Here is a 26578-nt window from a genome sequence, read left to right on the forward strand (position 1 = left end):
GTCTAGTGTAACAAGATGCTCCACTTTTATCTTTATTTTCTGTCATAGACTTGGAACTGCCATTCTTGCAAGAAGCTCTGGGTTCTTTTAGTGGAATATGGTATTTCAAGACCAACATATGTATTCACTAAAGAGATTTATTGGTCTCAGTTGAGTGGTCATTTTTTCTAGGCCTTTTTAGTGGGCAGAGTTAGATAGAATATGCATTTGTGTGTGCACACGTGTGCGTCTGTGTATGCATGACTCAGGTTCATAGGAATATTTCTAATTCAAATACAGCACAATAGAGTTTTAAAATTTAATTTCTTCTATATTACATCTGTATTTCCTTTTTGCTACACCATGAAGCCTGCTTCTCAAGGATGTAGGGGATGACAGAATATCCCGTACTGGGCACACAGAAATATCACACTAGCAGTACTCAGCTCCAGCGAAAAGACATAGACCGCCGGAGTGGATACAAAAACAAGACCTGTATATATGCTGTCTACAAGAGACCCACTTCGGACCTAGGAACACATACAGACTGAAAGTGAGGGGATGGAAAAAGATATTCCATGCAAATGAAAATCAAAAGAAAGCTGGAGTAGCAGTAACAGTACTACTAATACGTAATTGAGATTATTTGTAAAAATTCTTGCATATGCTCTTACCACCACCCCATCTTTTATAGTTGTACTATTTGTAAAATTTCAGAACCTATAGCCACTACCGACCATCTTCTCCCTTTAACCTCCATTTTTAACTCCATCTTTAATGCTTACTACCAGTCCTGTGTCAAAGTTTCTCTGGTTATTTTAATTGTCTGAAGATTTTTCTCTATTTTTCAGAAAGGACTTATGGAAATAATATTCTCTGTCTTCCTGCATGTAATAACCATTTGTCTCTGCTCTTTATGTTTGAAAGTCAGTTTTGCTGGGTAAAAAATATTTGGCTCACATTTCTTTCCTTGAGTATCATAAGTGTTACTGTCAGCAAGTCTAGTCGTCTAATTTTATTTCTGTTATAAGAACACTTACTCTTCCTGCCTAGATGCATAAAATATTCTTCTTTTTTTTTTACAATTTAAAATCCACCTTATAAGCTCTTTCAATATCTAAGTTTCAAGTGGCATTTTAAAACTTTATGTTTCAGGAAAGTCTTAAGTTTCTAAGAAATTTCTCCTTCTCTTTTTTCTTAATTTTTTTAAAAATTTTTAATTAAAAAAATTCTTCCTTTTATCCTCCATTTCTCTTAAAGCACTAACTTCTATGTTTATTTGGTAATGTGTTGTTTCTAATTTAGCCTTCATTTCTGATTTTTTTTTCTAATTATTTCCTGAGTTTAGTCACCTAATTCCTGAGTTTTTCTAATCATGATTTGTGTTGTTCTTTCATATCATTTTCTTAATGCCTTTTAGCTTGTTTTGAAAAAGAAGAGTGTGGCTTGATCTGTTTTGTGGACATGTCTTTCTGGAATGCTCAAAATGTTTTTAGGAATGTTATTTAGATATTTTTTGAATCATAATAATTTCAGATAGAATTTGACCTTTTTTCCTTCTAATAACTTTGAATAGAATTTGACCTTTTTCTTTTTCTATGCTCAATTTTATTAATTTTACTGGATTTTTAGAAGAGGTTGTGGTTCAAGATAGCTTCTAAAAACACGTTTCCTCTTTTGTTACTTCATTTAGTGTTCACAGTATGACTACTCATTCACTGAGATTTCTTGGCTATCTTCTGCCTTCCTACTCCCACCCCCGACTTTTATCTGAAGTTTCTCTCTTCTGCTTTTATTGCCTCTTTCCCGCTCAGTTTTGATTCTGCTTCCAGGAATTTCTCCTCAGAGTGGGTGTCAGTTTACAGGGATTAGTCTGCTCTGTCTTCTTCATACCTTGATACCAGTCCCTTAAACTTGCCTGCCTTCGGATTGGGTAAACCCCTTCCAGTTCAGCTGCTGTTCTCAAGTTGGTCCATCAGACATCCAGTGATTACCTGGCGGGGTTCTGTTGTTTTCTGGTCCACTAAATATCTGTTGCTTCCTCCTGCCTTCTCCTTCCCTGGCAATGACTGAAGGAAGATCTGGCGGTGGCTAGTGGTTGGTCCCCATATGCTTGTTTTTGAGGATTGTAGGACAAGTTCTCACCTAGTTTGTTATAAATGTTGTCCATGAGTTTTTGGCTTTACTATCTAATTCCTCTGCTCACATTGATAATGGGGATTTGAAGGAATTCAAAAGCTTTACCACTACTGCCACCTTCATGATTTTCTTTCTAAACATAAGCTTTACTAGAATTTTTTCTAATACACAGATATAAAACACACACAAACACATATACAGAATGGTGCGTCACAATCTATACATTCCAGTTGTTATTTTTAAAATAATATAAATGTGGGACTTCTCTGGTGGCACAGTGGTTAAGAATCTGCCTGCCAATGCAGGGGACACAGGTTCAATCCCTGGTCCGGGAAAATCCCACATGCTGCAAAGCAACTAAGCCCTTGTGCCACAACTACTGAGCCTGAGCTCTAGAGCCCACGAGCCACAACTACTGAGCCCACCTGCCAACTAGTGAAACCCATGCACCTGGAGCCCGTGCTCCGCAGCAAGAGAAGCCACCACATTGAGAAGCCTGTGTACCACAATAAAGAGTAGCCCCCGCTCGCCACAACTAGAGAAGGCTCACGTTCAGCAACGAAAACCCAACGCAGCCAATAAATAAATAAAATAATATAAATGTAATAAAAATATAGAGCACAGAATATATTTTTACTTTTAATCACAATAAAATTTCAAAATTTGACAAGGTACTGCTCTTCTCATAAAGCTCGCACAGTGAATTCATAGCTGGGGAAATGTTTTTGTTCAAGTTGAAAAACCTAAACAGAAAGGTACCATAGGGGCCTTTAATTGAATTTTCCACTTTTTTGCATTAGAGACATACAGACAGTACGTCTTTGGTCTCACTTTTTGAATAACACCATCTGTTTATAAAAATAGATGAACAATGGGTTGGGTGAGTACCTTAAACTTTTGTAATTGAGAGGATAGATAATAAACATTGCCTTATATGTCTTTGCCTTTGAATTTTGAGCCTAGTATATTTGTAAAGTAGAAGCAGCTCCCATTTGACATTCTGTAGTTTTTCAGAAAAGCCATCATCAGCTCCTGTTAGTACAGTAGGCCTGTAATGAATACATATCTGATACAATTGCCTTATTTTCAAAAAGTATAGCAGTTGTAAGTGGGTTCTGGTGATCCCATCTAGTGAGTATTGTCCTGTAGTTGTACCTGAAATAAAGAAAAAGGAATTAGATTTTTGATACCCCTTTTTATCCTGAAGTATCCCCAAGTGTATAACATAATATTGTAAATCAAAAAGTTTCCCTTGCAGTGCTCACATAATGTTACCCAGTTATATGTGAGTCTAAGTGAGAGACTTCTTTTTTAAAGATGTGTTCCACTTACTACTGTATTACCTATGTGTCGTCACATTGTTACCAATTAAGCCAGCATAAACATACGCTAACATACTTAACACTAAATTGTTCCTCTTTGATAACAACAGTTGATAATCAGAATAGCTTCTGCCACATTCAAAGGAAAAGTGAGATCTCTCCTTGGAGAAGTTTGAGCCATCAGTGAAATAAGAATAATCACGTTTTCCTCAATATTTTATTTAAGTTTTAAGTTTATTTAAGTTATTAAGGGCAAAAAGTGAGGAACCAAAACCTTAAAACTACCTATTGACACTGCCTGAAGAGTCCCATAGTCTCATCAATGAAATCATGATCTTTTCCTGCATCCTTTTCCAACAAGGCAATTTTGATACCCAGCCAACTTCAGAGGGCAGTTTGAAAGTTGACTACTTTCCTTCTTTCAAGGGCTGGTTTCTGAGGTCCAAATGTGTCTCAAGACTTCGTTCATTGTAGATGGAGCTCATATGTTGGGAGCTATTACAGAGGAAAACCCATCAGCTCTGGAGTCACAAAGCCCTTAGTTCCATCCTGGCTCAAAACCCTCCTTATCTGAACTGGAACAAGTTACCTTCCTTCCTGGTTCTATTTCTTCATGTATAAGGTAGGTCTAGGGATTTCCCTGGTGGCACAGAGGTTAAGAATCTGCCTGCCAATGCAGGGGACATGGGTTCAATCCCTGGTCTGGGAAGATCCCACATGCCGCGGAGCAACTAAGCCCGTGCGCCACAACTACTGAGCCCGCGTGCCACAACTACTGAAGCCCATGCGCCTAGAGCCCATGCTCCGCAACGAGAAGCCACTGAAATGAGAAGCCTGTGCACCGCAACAAAGAGTAGCCCCTGCTCGCCGCAACTAGAGAAAGCCCACACGCAGCAACGAAGACCCAACGCAGCCAAAAATAAATAAATAAATATGTCTAAGGATTTCTTCTTTAGAGTGTATTATCTAGATTTAGTGTTTGGCACATTACATATTGTAGACATTTAAAAATATACCCATTTCCGGGGCTTCTTTGGTGGTGCAGTGGTTGAGAGTCCGCCTGCCGATGCAGGGGGCACAGGTTCGTGCCCCGGTCCGGGAAGATCCCACATGCCACAGAGCGGCTGGGCCCATGAGCCATGGCCGCTGAGCCTGTGTGTCCGGAGCCTGTGCTCCGCAACGGGAGAGGCCACAACAGTGAGAGGCCCGTGTACTGCAAAAAAAAAAAAACAACAACAAAAATTTCCTTGTCATATGCAAAAGAATACATCTTCCAAAGTCATGTAGGAAATATACGTGGTTTGAAAACCTCCCGAGATGACTTTATATGCTCCCAGTGCTCCTGAAGAACATTCATCAGGGAGAGTAAGGCCTCTAGGTACTCATGACCAAGCAGCTAAACAAATCAATATCTTAGATACCAGTCACCAAAAGATGAAATGAACTGTTACTGATCACTGGTACTTTGTTTGTTTAAATTAATTAACAATTTATTTACTGCTTATAGCCATTATATTTATAAAACATCTGATTATGATTCATTTAAATGTCACCCAAAGCTTATAAAAGGAAGCTGCATGAGTCTTTTTTGAAGACTAATATTTAAAAGTAAAGTACTTATTTCTTATGTAAAGAACGGATTTATTGTTTTCACTTTAAGGAAACCCTTAGCATTAGAAAATGTAAACTTACAGAAAGTGGGATTTCTAAAAGCAAAGAGTGCCTGGATGGGACAGGCTGCATATTGACATTATGCTAATTAGAGACTTGAATCACTGACACCTGCGTTGCTTAGAGGGACACAATGCAGCATCAAGGTCTCTGTCCTTTTGTTGATTTAAAATGTTATCCTTGAAATATCAATGTTATAAATATTAATAAAAATACTAAGAGCTTGGCAAGTGGATTCCAGGAAGACTAATGACTTCCAGTTAAATATCAAGTCATTATTCTAACGGACCTTTTACTAGGCAACAAAGATGGAACAAAGCTATAAGCCCTTCATAAAGGTCTTAACAACCATTCAATTGAGACAAAAATTCCATCAACTAGTTGTTTGACCTAAATAGATTGATTGTTTCTAGGTGAATTAATCAGGCTTTGGTTATCATCTCTCAATATCAAAAACAGGTCTGGCTGATTTTTTGACTCCTTAATTGGTTGTCTGTCCAGTTGGGGCACGGGTACACCCACATAAGCGTGCACAATTATTTGTGTGAGCCAATAACTTAAGTCAGTTCATCCCCAGGTAGTCTGATGTATGTCCATGGAAAGGCATCTCAAAAACGTAGCATTGAACAAATGAAAAGTAAGATGCATAAAGGATATGTAGGGTAAACGATCATTTTACTGTCCATTTATCAGACTACACTATATGTTGGTAGTGGATGTAAATTTATGTCAGTTATAGTATGGAAGGTGAGTAGAAAGGATGCATATTAAGTGTGCAAGACTTGTGCCTAAGAAATGGTTGGAGGAATGGGATGTGTAACAAGAGGGCAAAAAACAAGGGGCCATGTCGTGATCGATAATGACGGTACACCGTAAAAGGTATAGCATGATTGATCAGGGTAATCCTATGTTAGAATATAAAAGCGGGGATATTTGCAGTTTATCTTTGTATTAGAATATGGGCATTTTTCAAACTGGCTTGAACTTATTTAGCATTTAGAATGACATATGGTGTCATTCTGTTTCCTGTGTGTCATGTTGAATGTGGAAATGGTAGGCCTCCTGAAGAAAACATCATCCTTCCAGTTGTTCCTCAAAAATCCTTTTTATGTGAACTAGTTGCCAGGCCAAATTATACTACACACTCTGACTAACCTGAGTGTCTGTGCCGGTGAGCAATGTTTTGTTAGTTTATTAAATGGTGTGCTATAAATACCTTCTACCACTAATGGGTTTAGGGTAAAAGTCCATAGTTAGGACATTATCAATTTAACTTCATCATTAAAACAATAGTTAGTGGAACAGATTTTACCTGGGAAACACAAAATAACACAGAGAACATTGTACCCCTAATATTTTACGAATATATAAGATAATTAAATACATATAGCACTCTCAGTGAGAAAGACTGTAGAGTTATTGTCAGAACTCCCAAGGATGAATGCAGATCCATTTAATATTAATCATATTCTAATTTGCTTTAAAATTAGGAGATCTCAACAGTGCAACTTGATTGTCAAACTGACTTTGTCCATACTTACATTCTGAGCCATACAGTGTTTAAATGATTGCATTAAACTCTTTTTGTGTATGTTGTATATTTTACTCTATAGCTGTCTGTATGGAGTCGTAACTTTCAAGGGCCATTTTTCCCCCTTTAAGCCCGGTGTTTTGAATACAGTACAAAAAGTGTAATAAAACTGTAGCCTATTCATGCAGATGCATTCATTTCACAGAGGTCTTCCTTTGAGATCAATCAAACTAAGAAAGAGAAAATTCTCTGTAGTCAACAAAATATACAGTGCATGTCTCTGTTTCTTGTCAAGTACCTCAGATCTGCATTTAAGGATGGCCTAAAACCCCCTTAACAGACTTTACGAAGGAAAAAAAAATAGCATGAGTAAAAAATTGTAAATAATTGCCCATTTCTATAGCAAAGTTCAAATTTCTCTCTTGAAATGGTGAACCAACTCAAATAACAACATTAGGGAATGTCCTTGTTTAGGGATAATTAATGGCCTTGTAGTTTTCTCACTGTTTATTATGTACAGTCAAATAGGAAAGGAAAATGTTAAAAGCTCAAAGGCTAAAGCTGAAATGTATACAGCAGATTTATATGTGTTCAGTTTTTGTTTTGAGAAGGCGCTCATTTTAATTTCATGTGTCATTTTTATTATGCAGAACAAAGAAAAATACATTAGTTACTCATGCAGAAGCTGCAAGCATCTTTTAAGGAAAAGCTTTAAGTTGTGTCAAATCTATTGAGGTATCTTCTACTTGATACACTCAAATGACTGAGTTAGTTTTACATTTCAAACTTTAAGGTGGGTAGATAATTAAGGAATGTTTGTCACCAATGACCCAATAACAACAAAAACCCACAATACATAGCTGTGCTCAAATATTCTAAAATATTTAGAATATTTTAATATAAACAGAATGCTAGAAAATACTGTACAATTTAGAGGAAAAGACTAACATTGTTACTTCAGTGGTTGATGATAGCAATTGACTAGTGAAATAGTTTGCACAAAACTTTTTCTGAATGCAGTTTCAGTAATATGGAACTGTACATTCTGAGAAATATGGGAAGATGTAGGAAATTGTTGCATAAACTGCTCTGACTAAAGTAGACATTGTGATGAAGTATAATGTCCTCAAGTAAACAGTTATTATGTTAAGAATGGAGAAGCAATCACACAACGTAAGTATTTTGCCCTGGCAGCTCTACTTTTATTATCCCCTCCTTACTTTCCCTGGGATGACACATTCCTGCCATACACAAGCTTACAAAAATGGGCAAGGGACTCATACATAGACAGTAAAAATCTGTAGAGAAAATATTACTTTTTAGAGAACAGCTAAATGTTACATAGGCCTAATTTCTTTACCTTGACTGAAGACTATTAATGAACACTGCATCCAGGTGAGACATCTCAGTCGACTGAAAATATTTCTGTGACATAAATTGTACCAGCTAGCAGATGTCAGCCCATGAATCACCTTTTGAAACAAGCAAGGAGAGAAAATTATCACAGAACCCACTCAGTAATTCCTAAATAACCCTCAGGACGCTGTGCATCAGGTTAAACATACTTCCTCAGACACCTCTCTCCTGTGTTCTTTCTTCAAGCCCTCACTTCTCCCATAGTCTTTCAGCTCTGCACTGAATAGATCTCAAAATTTACTCACGATAAGGTAATCAAGACTTGACTACAAAAAAAAAGTATGTGTACTTAAAAATATCAGTTATCTTATGAATTCCAAATAATAGTTTTTCTTTCACCTCAGTAGTTACTGATTTTCCTTAAAATATTTTAAAACAAGCTCCTATGACTTGTCATACGTTCTTTTGATTATCTTTAGTGTGGTAAGATTTTATTCTCAAGAGCAGAATTTTATTTGGTGTGAAGTCTTATAGATTAGATAGATGTTGAAGGTTTGTGATACTGTAAGTCCCCAACATACGAATGAGTTCTGTTCCAAGAAGGCGTTTGTAAGTCCAACAAAGTTAGCCTAGGTACCCAACTAACTCAATCAGCTATATGGTACTGTACTCCAATAGGTTTATTATACTTTTTACACAAATAATACATAAACAAACACAAAAAATAAAGAAAGCATTTTTAATCTTACAGTACAGTACCTTGAAAAGTACAGTAGTATAGTACAACAGCTGGCATACAGGGGTCGGCATCGAGGAAACAGGCAAGAAATAAAGATACTGTACTACTGTACTCTATGCGGTACTGTACAGTAAAGTGCACAAAAGCACAACCACTTGTAGAAGATGCACACACGTGACAAAGTACACCAGACTCGTGAATTAACTTATGTGATTGGACATGCAAATGCATATCCACATCTTTGAAGGCTCACAACTTGAAGGTTCATATGTAGGGGACTTTATTCTTCTGATTTAAGAGAAAAAAAAGAAGAATAGCGATGAGTTTATCTTGCAGCTTAGGAGCTAGTCCGAAAGGCAGTTCCCGAAGAGGTTTACAAAACATTTTGAGTAATAGAAACATTTTGGAATGAATCTGTAGCCTTAAAATGCGTCTACTGTGAAAACCAAGATGGTGTGCTTGTCTTTAGAACCCCCTGCCTGGTGCCTTCAAGTCTATTAGAGAATTTCCATTACCTAGGTGTCGAGTTTATCGCCTGAAAGATATGTGGATTCTCTACCTGTTAAACTGTCATTTATATACTCCAGATGGTATCCCTAGGTTTTGAGAAACTGTTGAAGCATGTCACATCGACTGCTCCTGGGAAGTAATGAATATACTCAGCAATTCAGTATTTTACAACCTTATTAATTTTTAGCATAAAGTCAGATATCTCAAGTTCAAATTTCAATTCCATCATTTCTTAACTATGTGACTTTTGGGCACTTTACTTAAATGTTCTTGACCTTATTTTCTTCATGTATAAAATGGGAATAATAATTATTCCTGCTTTGTAGGACTATGGTGAGAAACAAATGAATTAATTTACATAAAGTATTAAGTCTTGGCACATAAACACATTTAATAAATATTCGATAGACTTGTTGATTTTATGGTGATATTTTGTAAATACTGTGTTTTAAAGCGTTATTCTTCCTGCTTGGCTTTTCATCTTAATAAGATAATAACATTTTTAACAACAAAAAAAATAAATGCATAGGTGAAATTCAGACTCAATAAAGACTCAGTAAAAGATTGAGAAGTATTTTGGGGCAGAAAACCCATTTCTACCAAGCTTTTTATTTTATATACTTAAGGCTCACCTTTAGTGAAATTATTTGCTATCATCTTCTGCTTTGGTTACTCCTCATCTGAAAACCTCTCACATAACTGAGGACCAATATGAAGGAGCACAATTTTTAAAGTATATTTTTAAGCATGTTTTTTCAGGCCTATAAATAAAGCTACCATGTATGCATCTCAAAATGATTTTTAAAATGTATTGCTCTACAACAAATATTTTTATTATTTATATTTTGATTTCAATTCAAAGAATTCAAAATATACCATTAAATATTTTATTTGAAAGACAAATTATATATTCATTGGATGTGATGAGTATTAAACATTTAAAAATTGTCACATAGATCTCATAATGCAATTGATAAATGAAGAAACGGCAAGTAAACATCTAATCTTACCAAGTTATAAAGATAAGTCTTGTAACCATTTAGACTTCTAGGCATGATATTACCTAAGCTTTCTGATGTATCTGGACTTTTCAAATAAAAATATGACAAAGATAGTTCCTAAAGGAATGTAAAGGGACTGCATATTTTTTAAAGTGTATTTATTCTTTGATTTAGAAAGTGTAGGGATTTTTTTTCTGGATTATCATGACTAGTTCAAAGGGTGGGAAGAGATGTCTGAAATTTAAAATAAAAAAGATTGTGTGGGGAGATTTTTTTGAAAATTAATAGCAAAAATAGATTTTCCAGGTAATCACTGACTTGGTATTATCTGTGAATGATTACAAACACAGAATACAGAAATGCATTGTTTTAGCTTGAGTTTCCCAGAAAGCAGAGACTGAAGCAGATGGCTTGTATGTTGCTGCTTTATTGGTGAGTGTAATCTTAGGGAACAGGAGTGAGGGACAAGGCAGTGGAACAGGAAGGAGGGAAGACAAATGATGATGTCTTATATAGTTGGCCACTCCAAAGTACGATGGATTGCTTCATCGCACAGCAAAGTCCTCCGAGAAGCCATAGAGGCTGTGTCTCAGCGCACTCCATCGGGGAAAAACGGGAGAATCATTTGTCCAATGGCTTTCTTCTCTTATTGGTTAAAGGTTCACCCCAAGAGTGAAACACCTTGCGTGTCTGGTTTCCAGGACAGAGAATGCAAGGGTTATGGAAATAGTCTGATGGTCTGAGATAAAGCACTGTCAGAATGTGCGTGCATGAAGTGGCTGGGCCAAGAGACAGGCGAGGCCTTATTATTTTTGAATCATAATGAATTCAGAGGAAAAATTATCAACCATATTTTTGCTTTTTTTTTTTTTTTTTTTTTTGCGGTACGCGGGCCTCTCACTGTTGTGGCCTTTCCCGTTGCGGAGCACAGGCTCCGGACGTGCAAGGCTCAGCGGCCATGGCTCACGGGCCCAGCCGCTCCGCGGCATGTGGGATCCTCCCAGACCGGGGCACGAACCCGTGTCCCCCGCATCGGCAGGCGGACTCTCAACCACTGCGCCACCAGGGAAGCCCTTGGTAACTTTTTCTTTCTTTTTTTTTTTTCTTTTGCCCTACCCAGGTACGTGGGGAGTTTCTTGCCTTTTGGGAGGTCTGAGGTCTTCTGCCAGCCTTCAGTAGGTGTTCTGTAGGAGTTGTTCCACGTGTAGATGTATTTCTGGTGTATCTGTGGGGAGGAAGGTGATCTCCGCGTCTTACTCTTCCGCCATCTTCAAGGTCCCCCCCTTGGTAACTTTTTAATGTATTTTCTCTCCATCACTTTTTCTGTGCCCAGCTTGAATTCATTTTATGTAAATATGTTCTCTACCAGCCAGTATTGTGTTCGGCTTTAAATATAGAAGTTCAGTGAAGAAGTAGATTTATAACACGAAGTTTGAGGACAGGCACCTGAGAACTAGACAGGCAACTCATGTATGCACTGAAGAACCAGACTCCTTCTGCCTCTGCTCCACATTCCTTACCGATGGCTGTGCCAGGCTATTCCTCTTCATCACTTTTTAGTCAAAAAAGACAGAGTAAAAAGACAGTTCATGAATAATTCTGTGTATCTGTTTTTTTAGATAAAACTTAGTTACATGAGGTAACTTAAAGCATCTACTACATGAATATATTTTACATATATTTTTTAATGCACATTATTTAAAAAAAACTACTTTTAATGATATACCAAAGTGCATCTTCCTCAAGAGTTAGGTTCAAATATTAAGGCCTAAGGAGAAGTTTCCTGTAATCAGAATCACTCTTAAATTGATTTAACATTCTAAAATGGATCAGTGTAATTCACCACGTTAACAGAATAAAGGAGGAAGCAATAGTATGATCATCTCAATATATGAAGAAAATTCATTTGATAAAATCCAATACACCTTCATATTTTTAAAAGTCTCAACCAACTAGAAATACAGGGAAATTTCTTTAATATGATAAACACTATTAAATTTTAAAAAGCTACAGTTAATATCATACTTGATAGTAAAATAGTGAACACTTTCTCCCTGAGTCTGGGCACAGAGCAAGTGTGTTCACTATTAGATTTAACTTTGTACTAAGAATCTTAGTGCAATAAGACAAAAAAGAAATAAAAGTTATAAAGAAAGACATAACAACACTAATTTTAGCTAACATGATTGTGTACATGTAAAATCAGAATATACAAATTATTGCTGTAAGTTAATTTAATAGGTTTGCTAGATTCAAGGTCAATATACAAAAATCTCTGATAATTTCTATAGTCTAACCAGATATTAGATAATAAAATTTTAAAAAATACCATTTACAGTAGCATAAAAGTATTAAACTTATACAAATAAATCTAATGTAAGATATGCAAGTCCTTTACCTTGAAAACCTCAAAACATTGCTGAGAGAAATTAAAGACTTAATAAGTAGCTATACCATCTTCTAGAATTAGAAGACTCAATATTGTAGTTCTTTTGTTTGAATTCTCTTTACTTTCTCTTATTCTCTTCCCTTGACTTCTTGTCCTTTCTCCATTTCTTCCTTGTTTTTGTGAGGTAAGCAACATTTCATCACAACCTCATGAAGACTGTCTCATGTAGCATTTTCCTTCATGAAAGTACATTTATGAATCTTTGATCGCACCAGTAAATCTATAGCACATAGATGCAATATTAAACATGATAGTATGTCTCCTAGGCCAGTGTACAAAATCCTGTTTAATTCATAATATAATTTATATATTTTATTTTACAATAAAACTTGGAGAAAGAAATTTGTTCCAACACTGATAATAAAACAAAGATCAAAATATAATGAGGATTTTTATTATAAACTTTTGAGCTAGAGGAAAGTAGATTTAATGAAATGAAGACGAGATAAAGCTGCAAATGAATGAACTCTCTGACTGCCAGGCACCTTGTGAGTATTTTATTCTCACCACTCTAAGCCTTACCTGTAAGGTCTACATTATTCCTGTTCTGCACATAAGTACTCCGAAGCTCAACAAGTTTAACTTATCTAGAGTCAAATAGCTCAGAAAAAAATCTGAATATGAATCTATACTTGAGTATGAGCAGTCCTACAACCCATATTGTTTCCTCTGTGCAATGCTGTGAAGAGTCATAGGAAATTTCATTTCACTTTCAAAGACTTCATGCCCAGTACCTTCCTGGATTTCCTGAAGGGAAGGAACTCCGAGGTAACTTTTTTTTCCAAACCCATTGCTTTACAATTGAGAAAACTATGGCAAAGAGAATTTGAGGGACTCACTACATATGGGCAGAGCCCATCCCAAATTCTGTTCCTTTAGATTCTGGTAGCTGCCTTCCTGTTTCCACTGCTGGTGACAAAATCCAAATCCTTGTTGTTATCTCTTGCCTACACTGCTGCAGTAACCTCCTCACTGATCTCTCTGCCTCCAGTTAATAATCCTGTATGCTGCTGCTTGAATAAACTTATTAAACACAAATATTTGTTACACTAAAATGGGATAATAATACGGTTGTGAGGATTAAAAGGGATAAAACATGTAAAGTTCTTAATACAGGGCTCAGCACTTAGCATCAAATAAATACTTGCCGTTATTATTTTCCTATGCAGAGGCCATAAACGGCATTCCATCATTCATAAAGGGAAGATACTTTCTCTGGGAAGAGGTTTCACGTGCAAGTGATTGCCTAAGGAAACGCTGCCTGGAGAAATGGGTAGCGAAGTGGAGGAATCAGGATAGGGAAGGAGAAGATCCATGAATGCATTCAAGTGACACCTCAGCACCAACTGGATCTCATAGGAGCTCTGAAGTATATATTACACCTCAAAGTTTATTCTACCTTGAGGCAGGGGAGATGGGTGGCTTTATATTACTGGTCACTCATTGGCTGTGAGCCACCCTGGAAGAGACATGAACTCCCAGCATTTCTGTCTCTTGGCCTGTATGGTCAAAGTCTCTGACATAACCCAAGTGACATACTCTGGAAGAGGTTTTAGGAGCAAGCCAACAGAAGCAAAGCATACAGGCCAGGGGACGGGTGCACAGGACTGCGAGAAGGGTAGGCAGAGTGCCAACAATGTCCAGCACCTTTCTCTGTATCACACTTGCAATCTTCCTTCCTATTAAGGCCCTTTCCCACTGTTACTCTTCACTTATCCTCTGTTCCAGCCAAGCCGCACAATTCATTCATTCACAGTTAATCAGCATTTGCCAGGCACCGTTCTAGGTGTTGGGAAAATAATAGTAAACAACTTTTCTCTCTTACTGAGTCCATATTTTCTCGGGGAGATAAATAATAACAAGCAAACACATAATCTATATGACATCAGGTAAGGACGTAGATGAAGAAAAATAAGAGGATAGAGTGCCAGGGCTTTTTTGTTTTTTGCTTTTTGTTTTAGATGGGGTGATCAGGAAAGGCCTCTCTGAGGAGATGACATATTAACAAAGACATAGGTAAGGTGCAGAAGTAAAATCAGCTAATGTTTATTAATCAGCAGAAGAGAATTCCCAGGGAAGAGAAGAGCCGTGCACAAGCTCTGAGGTAGAAGGTGCCTTGCTGCTTTTGTGGAAGCACACAGAGGCCTGATGATTGGAATCCGGTGGGTGATGGAGAGCGGTAAGAGGTGAGGTGAGAGCCAGAGATCACAGGACATACGTCTTGGAAACTACAGTCATGGTGCAGACTTCTAACCGTGCTGAGAAGTCACCGAAACCCTTTGAGTCAAGGAGTGACATATTTGCCTTATGTTTCCAAGTATATCAGGTATTTATTGCTATTCCAGAAGGTGTCAGAATACTTAGTGGCTTAAAACAGCTACCACTAATTTGCGCACAGTTCTGTGTGTTGGCCGTTTGGGAAGGACTCTGTTGGGGCATCTTGACTCTGCTCCAGGGAGGTGGCTGAGCTCAGTCATGCTTAGGCTGTCCGTTGGCAGTCAGCGGGGGTCTGCATGGTTTTGGAAGGCCTTCCTCATGGTGTGATAGTTGGTGAAGGCTGAGAGCTGGGGTGGGGCGGGTCTTGGTTCTCCTCCACTGGTGCTTTCACGTGTACCCCTTCATGTAGGCTTCCTCACAATGCATGTGGAGCAGATCTGAGGGGAGAGATCTGGAAGTCAGTTATGGATAGGTTAAGCTGAAAAAATTCCTTAGCTGTACAGAAGTTTTATGTAGGCGTTTGGTACGTTTAAGTGAGAGGTCAAGATACACACTTAGCTACTATTTGAAGGCAGTGAATCGGGTGAGATCATATAATGAGTGAATATAGGTAAAGAATAGAATAGAATCATGACTTAGTGCTTCTTAGGTTGGGACAAGAAGTGGATTCAGCAAAGGAGACTGGGAAAAAGTAGACGTTTAGTACCTTATTAAGCATAACCTAACTAACAAACCAAGTATAGTTGATTGCGTATCATGAAGCAAAGAACATGTGTCATCCAGTCTATGTACCTTTGTTATTTAAAATGAAGAAAACAAAAATTGTTTAATTAAATCACATTCTATTTCAGGGATTTTTCTTTCTCACATTTCTATTATTTTAATTTCTACTCTTTGAAAGCTTCTCCTCACCCGAGTACTGAAAAAGTTGAAAAAAAATAGGAGCGTTGGATAGAGACTGAAATGTCAGCTTCTTTACAAGTTGGAGGAGAGGATATAGGTTAGCATTAGGCAGATTTACCACCTGCTTGGAGACAGTCCTAGACAGCCACATCCTAGCCTTACTAGAAGTTTCTCTACTACTACACATTTCGTTCTCCCAAATTCTACTGTTTTGTTTTTATTTTTTATGTAAACTATAGCAAATGTTGTCCTCTTTGTGGAGGTCCAATAAAGAGCATCCTACTTCCTTGCCAAGATTCAGAAAAATTAAAAAATAAAACAGAAGGACGGCCAACAGAGATCAAAATGTCAATTTTATTATTAGCAACTGCTAAGTTGGAGGACTTAGCTTAGTTTGAGGGCCTAATGAACCTGCTAAACAAGCTCCCAAATTGGGTAGACTTTCCAACACATGACAGGCAACACTGGACTTGGGCAGGCCCCAGCTGGTGGAGGTGGGCAAAGAGCTGCCCTGGGAGAACAGTGGAGAATAAATAGCTGCTTCCGTGGGCAGTTTCGCCTTAGAAGGAAGCAGGGACGTTCTGGTTATGTAAGTCTTGTTTATTTTTCCCCAAATTACACCCTCAACCCAGATGGAGTGAATAAAAGTGTAGGGAGAGGCCAAAGTGTATATCCACTCAGGATGGAGCGGGGGGAAGTTGACCCAACAAACATTCAGGACTTTTGCTTTGTACAGGCATATTATGGGCACTGTTTAACTGCTTTTTCGGGGGGGGGGGTACAAAAAAAAGAATCAATAGTAATATTTCTAGAAGTAATTGGAATCCTTGGAAAGAAACTGTTATAAAAAATAACATTTTAATCTGTATTTTCATATGCAAAAGGAATGAAATAAATTTACGTGTGTGTATTTGGGAGGTGTTAGGGAGTTGAAGGGAGGGAGCTTGGCAGAAGGATGAAGCACGTGGCTTGGGCTTGATTCTGCTGAGGGGATACAAGGAAATAATGGAGGAAAGGCATTGAATTAAAAGTTCCCTGAATAGCCATGGTGGAAACATGGGCTCAGAACAGTTGTGTTGCTGTCCAGAGTGAAAGGTTAGGGGAGGGAGAGAGACATGCAGTGTGCATCTCAGTGTTCCCTAGTTGAGGGTTCTCACTCTAAAGTGAATTGGCCAGCATCAGGCCTGCGATGAACATAACTTCCTTAAAACCATTTCCTCTGCTTCACTACCGTGTACACAAGTGTGAGGAATCTGCTGCTGCGATTTGGCCCCTGAAGAATTAAGTAGGTAAATGAGTTCTAGTGTATCCCAAACAGAAAAATAGCCGTCCTGTCTAATCTTTGCCCTAGGCACGCACTTTGAATCATCCTTCCAGTGCCCACTTAATTACGCTAGACTGGCAGCTGCTCTTCCAGGCAGCCCCCTAAATGGCAGTCAGTCTGGAGGGGCATCCCCAACATGTGACTGCAGGACTGGGAGCACATACAAATTATTTTTTGATGATTTCACTTGCATGGAAGTTCAAGGATACATACCACCTCCCTCTGGATATGTTAACTATTTTTTAATGATGCTATCTGATATTTTAACAATGTATGCAGAGCAGCAGAGCCTTGAGTGTGTTGTTTAAATATCTTTGATGCTGTGTCATAACAAATTAGTTTCTAAACGTTGCCAATTTGGCAGACAAAGCTGATTATTTCCTGCAATCACACTGCATATGTGCGCGAGATTATAATTAATGATCGGGGATGCCAGCCATACTTTAATAATGATCCTTCAGTGTTTAGGAGCCGATTAGAGCAACTGGCATTTGTACCCTCTATTGGGGCAGAGGCAAGAGAAAGGAGGCAATGAAGCTGGATAGATCTGTCAGTGTCAGAGAATCAATAGTCTGCTGATTTCCGTTATAAATTTGAAGATTCTGGGGGAGTTATTGACAAAGCTGCTGCTGTGACTATTAACAGAGTGTTTATGTAGCCTTCACTCAAGCAGTGCAAGTCCTAATTAGATTGGAATTGGTCTTTTGGCAACTTTGCAGTATTTGCGTCCTCAACATACCAGTATGCCACGTGAGGACTCTGAGCATATTAGTGATATATTTCAGAAGACTTTATTGTGAGCACTAAATGTCAAGATATCAAAGGTGTTTCATCATAATGAAATGAGATTTATCAATTCTCGCTTCCCAAGATTTTGGCTTTTTAAAAGTCCACGTTTTCTTCCTGTTTCTTGGCAAAAATGTGGCCAACAGTGAATGTTGTTAACTGAAGATGATAGCATTGAAGATAAAAATGAGAGGGGAGAGAAGGAGGGGGAAAGAGAAAAAAACACAAATCTTTATAAATGGAGCCTATTTTAAGAACGTCATCTGAAGCTTGGAATTCCAAAGCAGTTAAAGTGATTTTTTGATTAGCCAAAGGATTCATGATGGGGTAATTTTAGATGATCTGATATTAAAAATAGAGTTTGATTTGCTTACCATTTAGAACTCTATCCTGTACAAACTAAGGTAAATCTGTAGTCTCATGGACCTTTTTGCAGTGATGCCTACTGAGATTCCAGAAGGCTTTGGATAACCCTAATTCCCCTTCTACCACATCTTCCTAAAATACTGTCATACATCATTCCAAGGCAAATCTGTTCTCTTTAATGAAAAGGCTATGTGATGATTAAACTCTCATGGGGTATCTGGAGATTGTAACTTTGAACAGAACTGCAGTGAGAACTTTCGTCCCAGCAAAAATAAAGCAAGGCATGGAGAGCTAATGTTACGGCAGCATTTTTAGGCAGGGAAATCACAAGGAGGGGCCTGCTTTCTTAACCATGATTTGCCTGGGATTATCTTGAAACCAGGTTCTTAAATTAGAGGACAATATCTCATCAAATATACATATATTTGATTATATATATATATATATATATACACACACACACTTATATATAATTTTTAGACTGGGAAGGAAGAATTGGAGTATGTGTTTGATATACCAGCTTGAACAGGAAGTCAAATTAAAGAAATTATAACAATTTGTTTGCTCTTGCTTACAGTTAAACTGAATAAACACCTAGAGATAGACACAGAAGCAAAACTACCTCGGGGATGCCAAGCTAACTCTACCAGTCCCTTGGGGTCTCTGCTAAGGCAGGCTGAGTAGTCCTTCTAGAGATTCACCGATCACTCTTTTCCAAGGCTTTCTTCACTCTTGAGAAAGAGATGGGGGTGGCGGGGGTAGAACCATATGACATCTTGGGATCAGTGAATAGGAGCTTGATCAAAAAGCTTAGTTAAACCTTTTAAAAACTTTTAAAAACGTGTCCTATTACTTGTTTTATCAGTTTCTTTAAAGAATTCTCTATGTATTACAGATTGCATCCATTTAAAGTGTACAATGTGATGACTTTTGACAAATGCATAATAAAATTCAAGAAAATGCAAATTAATATATAGAAATAAAAAAGGAGGTCTACTGCCTGGAATGGGGCAGAAGGAAGAATTAACTATGATGGATGGAAATGGAAATGGAATTGCACTCTGTCTTGATGTCCTGGTGGTTTCATAGGTGTGGTAGGGTTTTGATCAAGAACTTTCTGAAACTCTCTTGTTTGTGTTTATTTTTAACTGTGTAAGTTATTGATTTAGATTCTATTTGTGTGTGTGTGTGTTATCCAGGTTTTTTGCACTTAATTTTTCCCCCTTTTGGAGCTTCAGACATTGTCAGTAGAAAAAACTCAAAAAGGATAATCGAGCTGAGTTTTACTCTGGAAATGGCTTAAACGTGGATTGAATGTATCACCTTTATCAAATTGATCTTTGCAGAAAGGTTAATGTTAATGCTTTGCATAATTAAAAAATTAGACTATATATAATGCAAGCTAAAGCATATTTAGAAAAATACTGTTAAACATAAATGTGACCCGACTCTGGAATGCTTCACTGGGATCAGTGGCCACATTATCCTCACGGTCATGGGCATTCCTGCTTTGGAAATGAAGGAGAAGCAGCATTATTTTAACTTCGAAAGGGAGAAGTAACTAATGACCTTGTCTTTACAACACACCTTATACAATACCTCTGCCTAGTATTTATAAATTCATTCTCTTACTTTCTATCACTATATCTCCTAATTTGAGTGAAAGTTTTTCTTTGCAGAAAATTTTCATTTTATTATAATTATCCTACAGAACTGTGTATATAGTGATTACCAAGCACATTCTAACTACATGAATGGAGTAAGTCTAATTTATTCTAAGATGATGTTTCAATGGGAGCTTTAATCAACCTGACAAGAGTCAATTGGGGGAACGCTAGGTCTCTCTGAAACTGCTATGTACAGAATTACGATATGTGCCCTCCCTTCTATATTCCTACACATCTATCAGATTGGATCTCAAGTTCTTCATTCCTACTTGTGAACAGATTACTAATAATACATTTTTGAAATGTTTCCCCTTCATTTGTATCTACATTTTAATAAGGTTGTGGTGTAAAAGTGAAAGGCATGAATCTCAGAAAAGAGAACTTGATGTCTCAGTTAATGGATGGAAGAGGACTCCAGGGTCCACAAAGACTTTTCTGATGCCCTCATTTTCAAGCATGATGCTGGTTCAGGTTTTGTATTGTATAGGCATTAGGTGTTCAAGAGATGCTGAAGAAAAGTTCAGCAGGCAGCTGGTACCATGTGTTCCTATTTTTAAAGAAGTATAGCAAAGTATTTCAATCACATACACATTGTATAAGTTAAACAGCAGCATATGTAAACCATTCATTCTTTTTTTACATCCTAACTTCTTAGGCCAAGTGCTTCCCAGCGTCTATATAATACCTGAGGTCTATCTGAACACTTTTTAATGAGCAGATATTTATTGAGTCTTGTTGTCCTTAACTTTTGCTAAAAGAAATATGAGACATAGCCCTTGTCCTTATAAAATTTATAATGGCAAAAATTAAAGAAAATTCAGTACTGAACTGCATGGAATTTAAGAGGAGTTCTGAGAAAGGGCTGAGAAGTCAAACTCATTTTGGAGGGTAGGGTCTCTGGAACTGGGTTTGAGGAATAGGCATGTTTTCCAATGGCCTAAAATTTAACAGAAGGTCAGTGGAAGTTGGGGAAAAGTCTTCTGACAGGGGAGGAGAAAGTACTCCAGTGGAAATTGCTGTTCTCTCTTTTATTTCTGAGATAAGTGTCAAATGTACTTTGAGGTATTATCCTGCAGGAGTGAGTGGCCTGTGTTTAGGGACTTTATTTTTGGTGTTCCTTTTAATTTACGTTAGTCTCATGCTACGCAAAGTGTTCCAAGTACCAGCAGCTTGGGTGTCACCTAGGACCTGGTTAGAAATGTGGATTATCAGGACCCAGTTCAGCCCTACTAGATCAGAATCTGCATTTCAAAAAGATCCCAGGGGTTTTCTCCCATTGACAAGTACATAATATATTCTTATAGCTAAAAAAAAAAAAAAAAACAAAAAAAACCCAGGTGATTCATATGCGTAGTAAAGTTTAAGAACTACTGCTCTAGACAAATATTGCTGTGTGCTAGAATTACTTGGGGAGCTGTAAAATCCCTGATGCCTAAGCCACACTTCATTTCCATTAAGGCAAAGTCTGATGAATGGGTAGAACCTGGGCATCAGAATTGTTTTTTAATGATGCCCAGGTGGTTCCGGTTTGCACCCAGGGTGAGCACCCGTGTGTCACGTACTGCCAGCACAGCGCTTGGAACAGCAGTAGGTAGAATTGCAGAGTATCTCTCAATACTTTATAAATTCTGATTGCCTAGGTTGCTTTACAAATTTTCATTGAGTGCACACAAAGTATTAGCATATCCTTTTAAAATGTGTGTGAAAATTTAATTAGGCATCATTTCAGCAGCTACTTTTGAGACTGGCTTTTCCTTTCTCAAGATTTCTCTTCAGACAGGTTTGGCCGTGTAAAATACAAAACGTTGAAGTTTTTTGGTTCCCTTAAGGAATATGCGGTAACAACATTTGATCAAAGATAAACAGGATGAAGTGAAATAGGATGTACTGCAAAAGCTACATATTCTCCCTATTTGAGAGTTCATCTGAAATTCCCTTTTGTTTGGGCAACTTCCCTAATGAATAAGGATATTTTTAGCTTTTAAATAATTATTTTTTTGGTAATCTTTGAACCATAAATAGGAAAGTATTATTTAATCATTCATAGTGGTAAAAATAACCATTTTTTAAAAAATGATAAGTATTCAGACACTAACATGTTATATGCTAGAAAATTGAGGAACTCAAAGAGACTCACTCAATATATTGGAGGATAAATTTAGTATACTTTTTGTCCTTTCCTATGAAACTTACAGAAGAGGTTTACGAATCCATATTTAAATGAGAACTAACAATCAGTTCTCTGTTTTCTTACACATTGCCGATGCAAAATAATTTTGTGTATAATTTTATCAATTTCACTTACATGCATGCTTACATTATACTTCAGTAACTTAAGTATTCTTACGTGTACTTAAATATACTTATGGTCAAAATGAAAAATAAGGTGAAACTTCATTATAAAGCATTATAGTATCCTGAAGTTATATTTGGGGATAAGCCCAATGGATATAAACATATATTTTTCACAAATCAGATTTTGTTATTTTCTTCACTAAATATCTTTATTTATATATGTGTGTGTATTTTAACTTATTATTTGAAATAACTTATTATTCTGAAATAATTTGAGACTTACAGGGTAATTGGAAAAATAGTACAGAACTATTAAAAGAGACAGAACTTCCATAGGGGTGGAGTAAGGACCTCCGAAAATCTGCTTCTCGCTTAAAGCAATAATAACACTGGCAATCAGCCTTTTCAGAATTCTGGAAATAAACTAAAGGATTTCAACAACCCAAAGAGAGTTTATTCCACAAAATGACTGCAACTCAGGAAAAACATTGGACTTTATGGCACTTTAACTTGCCCTGTTTCCATCTCCTCACTAATTCCAAGATCCTTGAAAACCAGCAGTGTAGAATCCACTGGAAGGGGAAGAATGGATTGTATCCCCAGGGCATTTGTCTGGCAATCAGCAGCAGTTGCTTAATATTGCTGTTGCCCTGGGCAGTGATACCAGTTGGGGCCAAATCAGTGGTAAACCAAAAAATTTACAAAAATCTGTAGAATGAAAAGTCCATAGGGGGCTTTGGAAAGTTCCAGTGTGTTCCTGGGAATCTAGAACACCTCGTGCATGCATAGGCTGTGCACTTGGGCAGGGCTGCGGGCATGCTATAGGAAGCCCTGAGATTAGGAAAGACTAGATCTCTCACCTCTGGTGAACCTTGGGGCCTTTCAAATGAAAGTTAAGTCAGAGTTCAAATTTGCGGGAACATTGAAGCTGTGCCCCAGGGCACACAAAGGCCTTTTGACAAATCATAGAAGACTTATTGGTTCAAGACATTTAAAGAAATCTCTGTTTAAATTATTAACTGAATGCTAAGCTAATCAGTGGCCACATACAACAGGGAATACAGACTTTGCATAATTAGTCCAGGAATGTCACTAACTAAACAGAGTACAACAACAAGAAAACAAAACCAGACAGACAGAAACAACAGCAAGAACAAATCTTTGACAGGGGATCTGATTTCCAGACTTGTCACATTATATTATTTAAAATGTCCAATTTTCAAAAAAAATTTGTGAGACACACATAGAGACAGGAAAATATGGTTTATACACGCACAAGAAAGCAATCAATAGAAACTGTCCTTGAGAAAGCTCAGATGTTAGATTTACTAGAGGCATTATTTTTCTCTTGCTGACATAACAAATTACTAAAAACATAGTGACTTAAAACAATATGAATGTCTTATCTTGCAGTTTTGTAGGTCAGAAGCCTGACCTGGATCACTGGGCTAAAATCAAGGAGTTGGCAGGACCAAAATTTTTTCTGGAGCCTCTAGGGGATATTCCATTTCCTTACCTTTCCCTGCTTCCAGAGGGCACCCACATTACCCTGTCTTCAAAACTAGCAATGGAGGATGGAGTTCTTAACACTCTGTATCTCTCTGACCCTTTCATACTTGCATCTCTTCCTGACTATAGCCAGGAAAGGCTGTCTGCTTTCACGGACTCATGTCAATAGATCTGGCCTACCCAGATAATCCAGCATAGTTTTCCAGTCTTAAAGTCTATAAACTTAATCACATCTACAGAGTCCTTTTAACAATGTAGAGTAGGTAACATAGACACAGATTCCAGTGATTAAAGAGTGGACATCTTTAGGGAGGGGGCATTATTCTGCCTACCATATGGGACAGAGACTTTAAATCAGTCATTATAAGTATGTTCAATAACTAAGGGAAACCAGGTCTAAAGAATTAAAGTATACCATGCTGTACTTAGATATTCAGAACTTATGCATTTGATAACTGGAAGTTTGTAGCTTTGAACAACATCTCCCCATTTCTTCCATATCCCAGACCCTGGTAAGCACCATTTTACTCTCTATTAGTTTCTTTAAGTTTGGCTTTTGTAGATTCCAACATAAGTGATATTATATGGTATTTGCCTTTCTCTGTCTGACTTATTTCACTTAGTATAATGTCCTCAAGTTCCATTCATGTTGTCAAAAATGACAGGGTGTCCTTCTTTCTTATGGCCAAATAATATTCCATTGTATATACTGCTGTCATCCCCCACCCACCTCTTCTTTATGTCTTGGCTGTTTTGTAATACTGCAGAGAACATGGGAGAGCAGATTTCTCTTTGAGATCCAAATTTTCTTCCTTTGGCTGTATACCCAGAAGTGAGATTACTGGATCATATGATCATTCTAGTTTTAATAATTTCCCTAGTTTTATTGAGATATAATTGACATATAACACTTTATTAATTTAAGGTATATAGTATAATGATTTGAGATATATATTTCAAAATGATTGCCATAATAAGTTCAGTTAACATCCATCACATCACATAGTTAGAAAATTGTTTTCTTGTGGTGAGAACTCAAGATCTATTCTCTCATAAACTTTCAAATATACAGTACAGTTAACTATAGTAACCGTGCTGCACATTATATCCCCAGAACTTATTTATCTAACTGGAAGTGTTTACCTTTTGAGCACCTTCAGCTATTTTGCTAACCTCTCCACCCCCTGCCTCTGTCAACCACCAGTCTGTTCTTTGTAACTATGAGTTTGAATTTTTTAGATTCTACATATAAGTGAGACCATACAGTATTTACCTTTCTCTCTGACTTATTTCACTTAGCATAATGCCCTCAAGATCCATCCATATTGTCACAAATGGTAGAATTGATTTCTTTTTTGTGGCTAAATAATATTCCATTGTATGTATGCAGCACATCTTCTCTATCCATTCATTGGTCAGTGGACACATAAGTTGTTTCCATGTCTTGGCTGTTGTAGATAGTGCTACAATGAATATGGGGGTGCAGATATTTTTTTGAAATAGTGATTTAGTTTTCTTTAGATATATATCTAAAAGTGGAATCGCTGGATCATATGGCAGTACTGTTTTTAATTTTTGAGGAACTTCCATGGTGTTTTCTACAGCGGCTGCACTAATTTACATTCCCACCAACAGTGCACAAGGATTCCCTTTTCTCTATATCCTTGTCAACACTTATCTCATCTTTTTTTTTTTATACAGCAGATTCTTATTAGTCATCAATTTTATACACATCAGTGTATACATTTCAATCCCAATCGCCCAATTCATCACACCACCACCCCCCCGCCACTGCTTTCCCCCCTTGGTGTCCATATGTTTGTTCTCTACATCTGTGTCTCAATTTCTGCCCTGCAAACCGGTTCATCTGTACCATTTTTCTAGGTTCCACATACATGCGTTAATATACAATATTTGTTTTTCTCTTTCTGACTTACTTCACTCTGTATGACAGTCTCTAGATCCATCCACGTCTCTACAAATGACTCAATTTCGTTCCTTTTTATGACTGAGTAATATTCCATTGTATATATGTACCACATCTTCTTTATCCATTCGTCTGTCAGTGGGTATTTAGGTTGCTTCCATGACCTGGCTATTGTAAATAGTGCTGCAATGAACATTGGGGTGCATGTGTCTTTTTGTTTTTTGGGTTTTTTTTTTTTTTGTGGTATGTGGGCCTCTCACTGTTGTGGCCTCTCCCGTTGTGGAGCACAGGCTCTGGACGCACAGGCTCAGCGGCCATGGCTCACAGGCCCAGCCACTCCACGGCATGTGGGATCTTCCCGGACTGGGACACGAACCCGTGTCCCCTGCATTGGCAGGCGGACTCTCAACCACTGCGCCACCAGGGAAGCCTGCATGTGTCTTTTTGAATTATGGTTTTCTCTGGGTATATGCCCAGTAGTGGGATTGCTGGATCATATGGTAATTCTATTTTCAGTTTGTTTAAGGAACCTCCATACTGTTCTCCATAGTGGCTGTATCAATTTACATTCCCACCAACAGTGCAAGAGGGTTCCCTTTTCTCCACACCCTCTCCAGCATTTGTTGTTTGTAGATTTTCTGATGATGCCCATTCTAACTGGTGTGAGGTGATAGCTCATTGTAGTTTTGATTTGCATTTCTCTAATAATCAGTGACGTTGAGCAGCTTTTCAGTGCTTCTTGGCCATCTGTATGTCTTCTTTGGAGAAATGTCTATTTAGGTCTTCTGCCCATTTTTGGATTGGGTTGTTTGTTTTTTTAATATTGAGCTGCATGAGCTGTTTATATATTTTTGAGATTAATCCTTTGTCCATTGATTCATTTGCAA

The sequence above is a fragment of the Tursiops truncatus genome, chromosome 14, assembly GCF_011762595.2.
Source record: "Tursiops truncatus isolate mTurTru1 chromosome 14, mTurTru1.mat.Y, whole genome shotgun sequence".
NCBI classification, from domain to species: Eukaryota; Metazoa; Chordata; class Mammalia; order Artiodactyla; family Delphinidae; genus Tursiops; species Tursiops truncatus.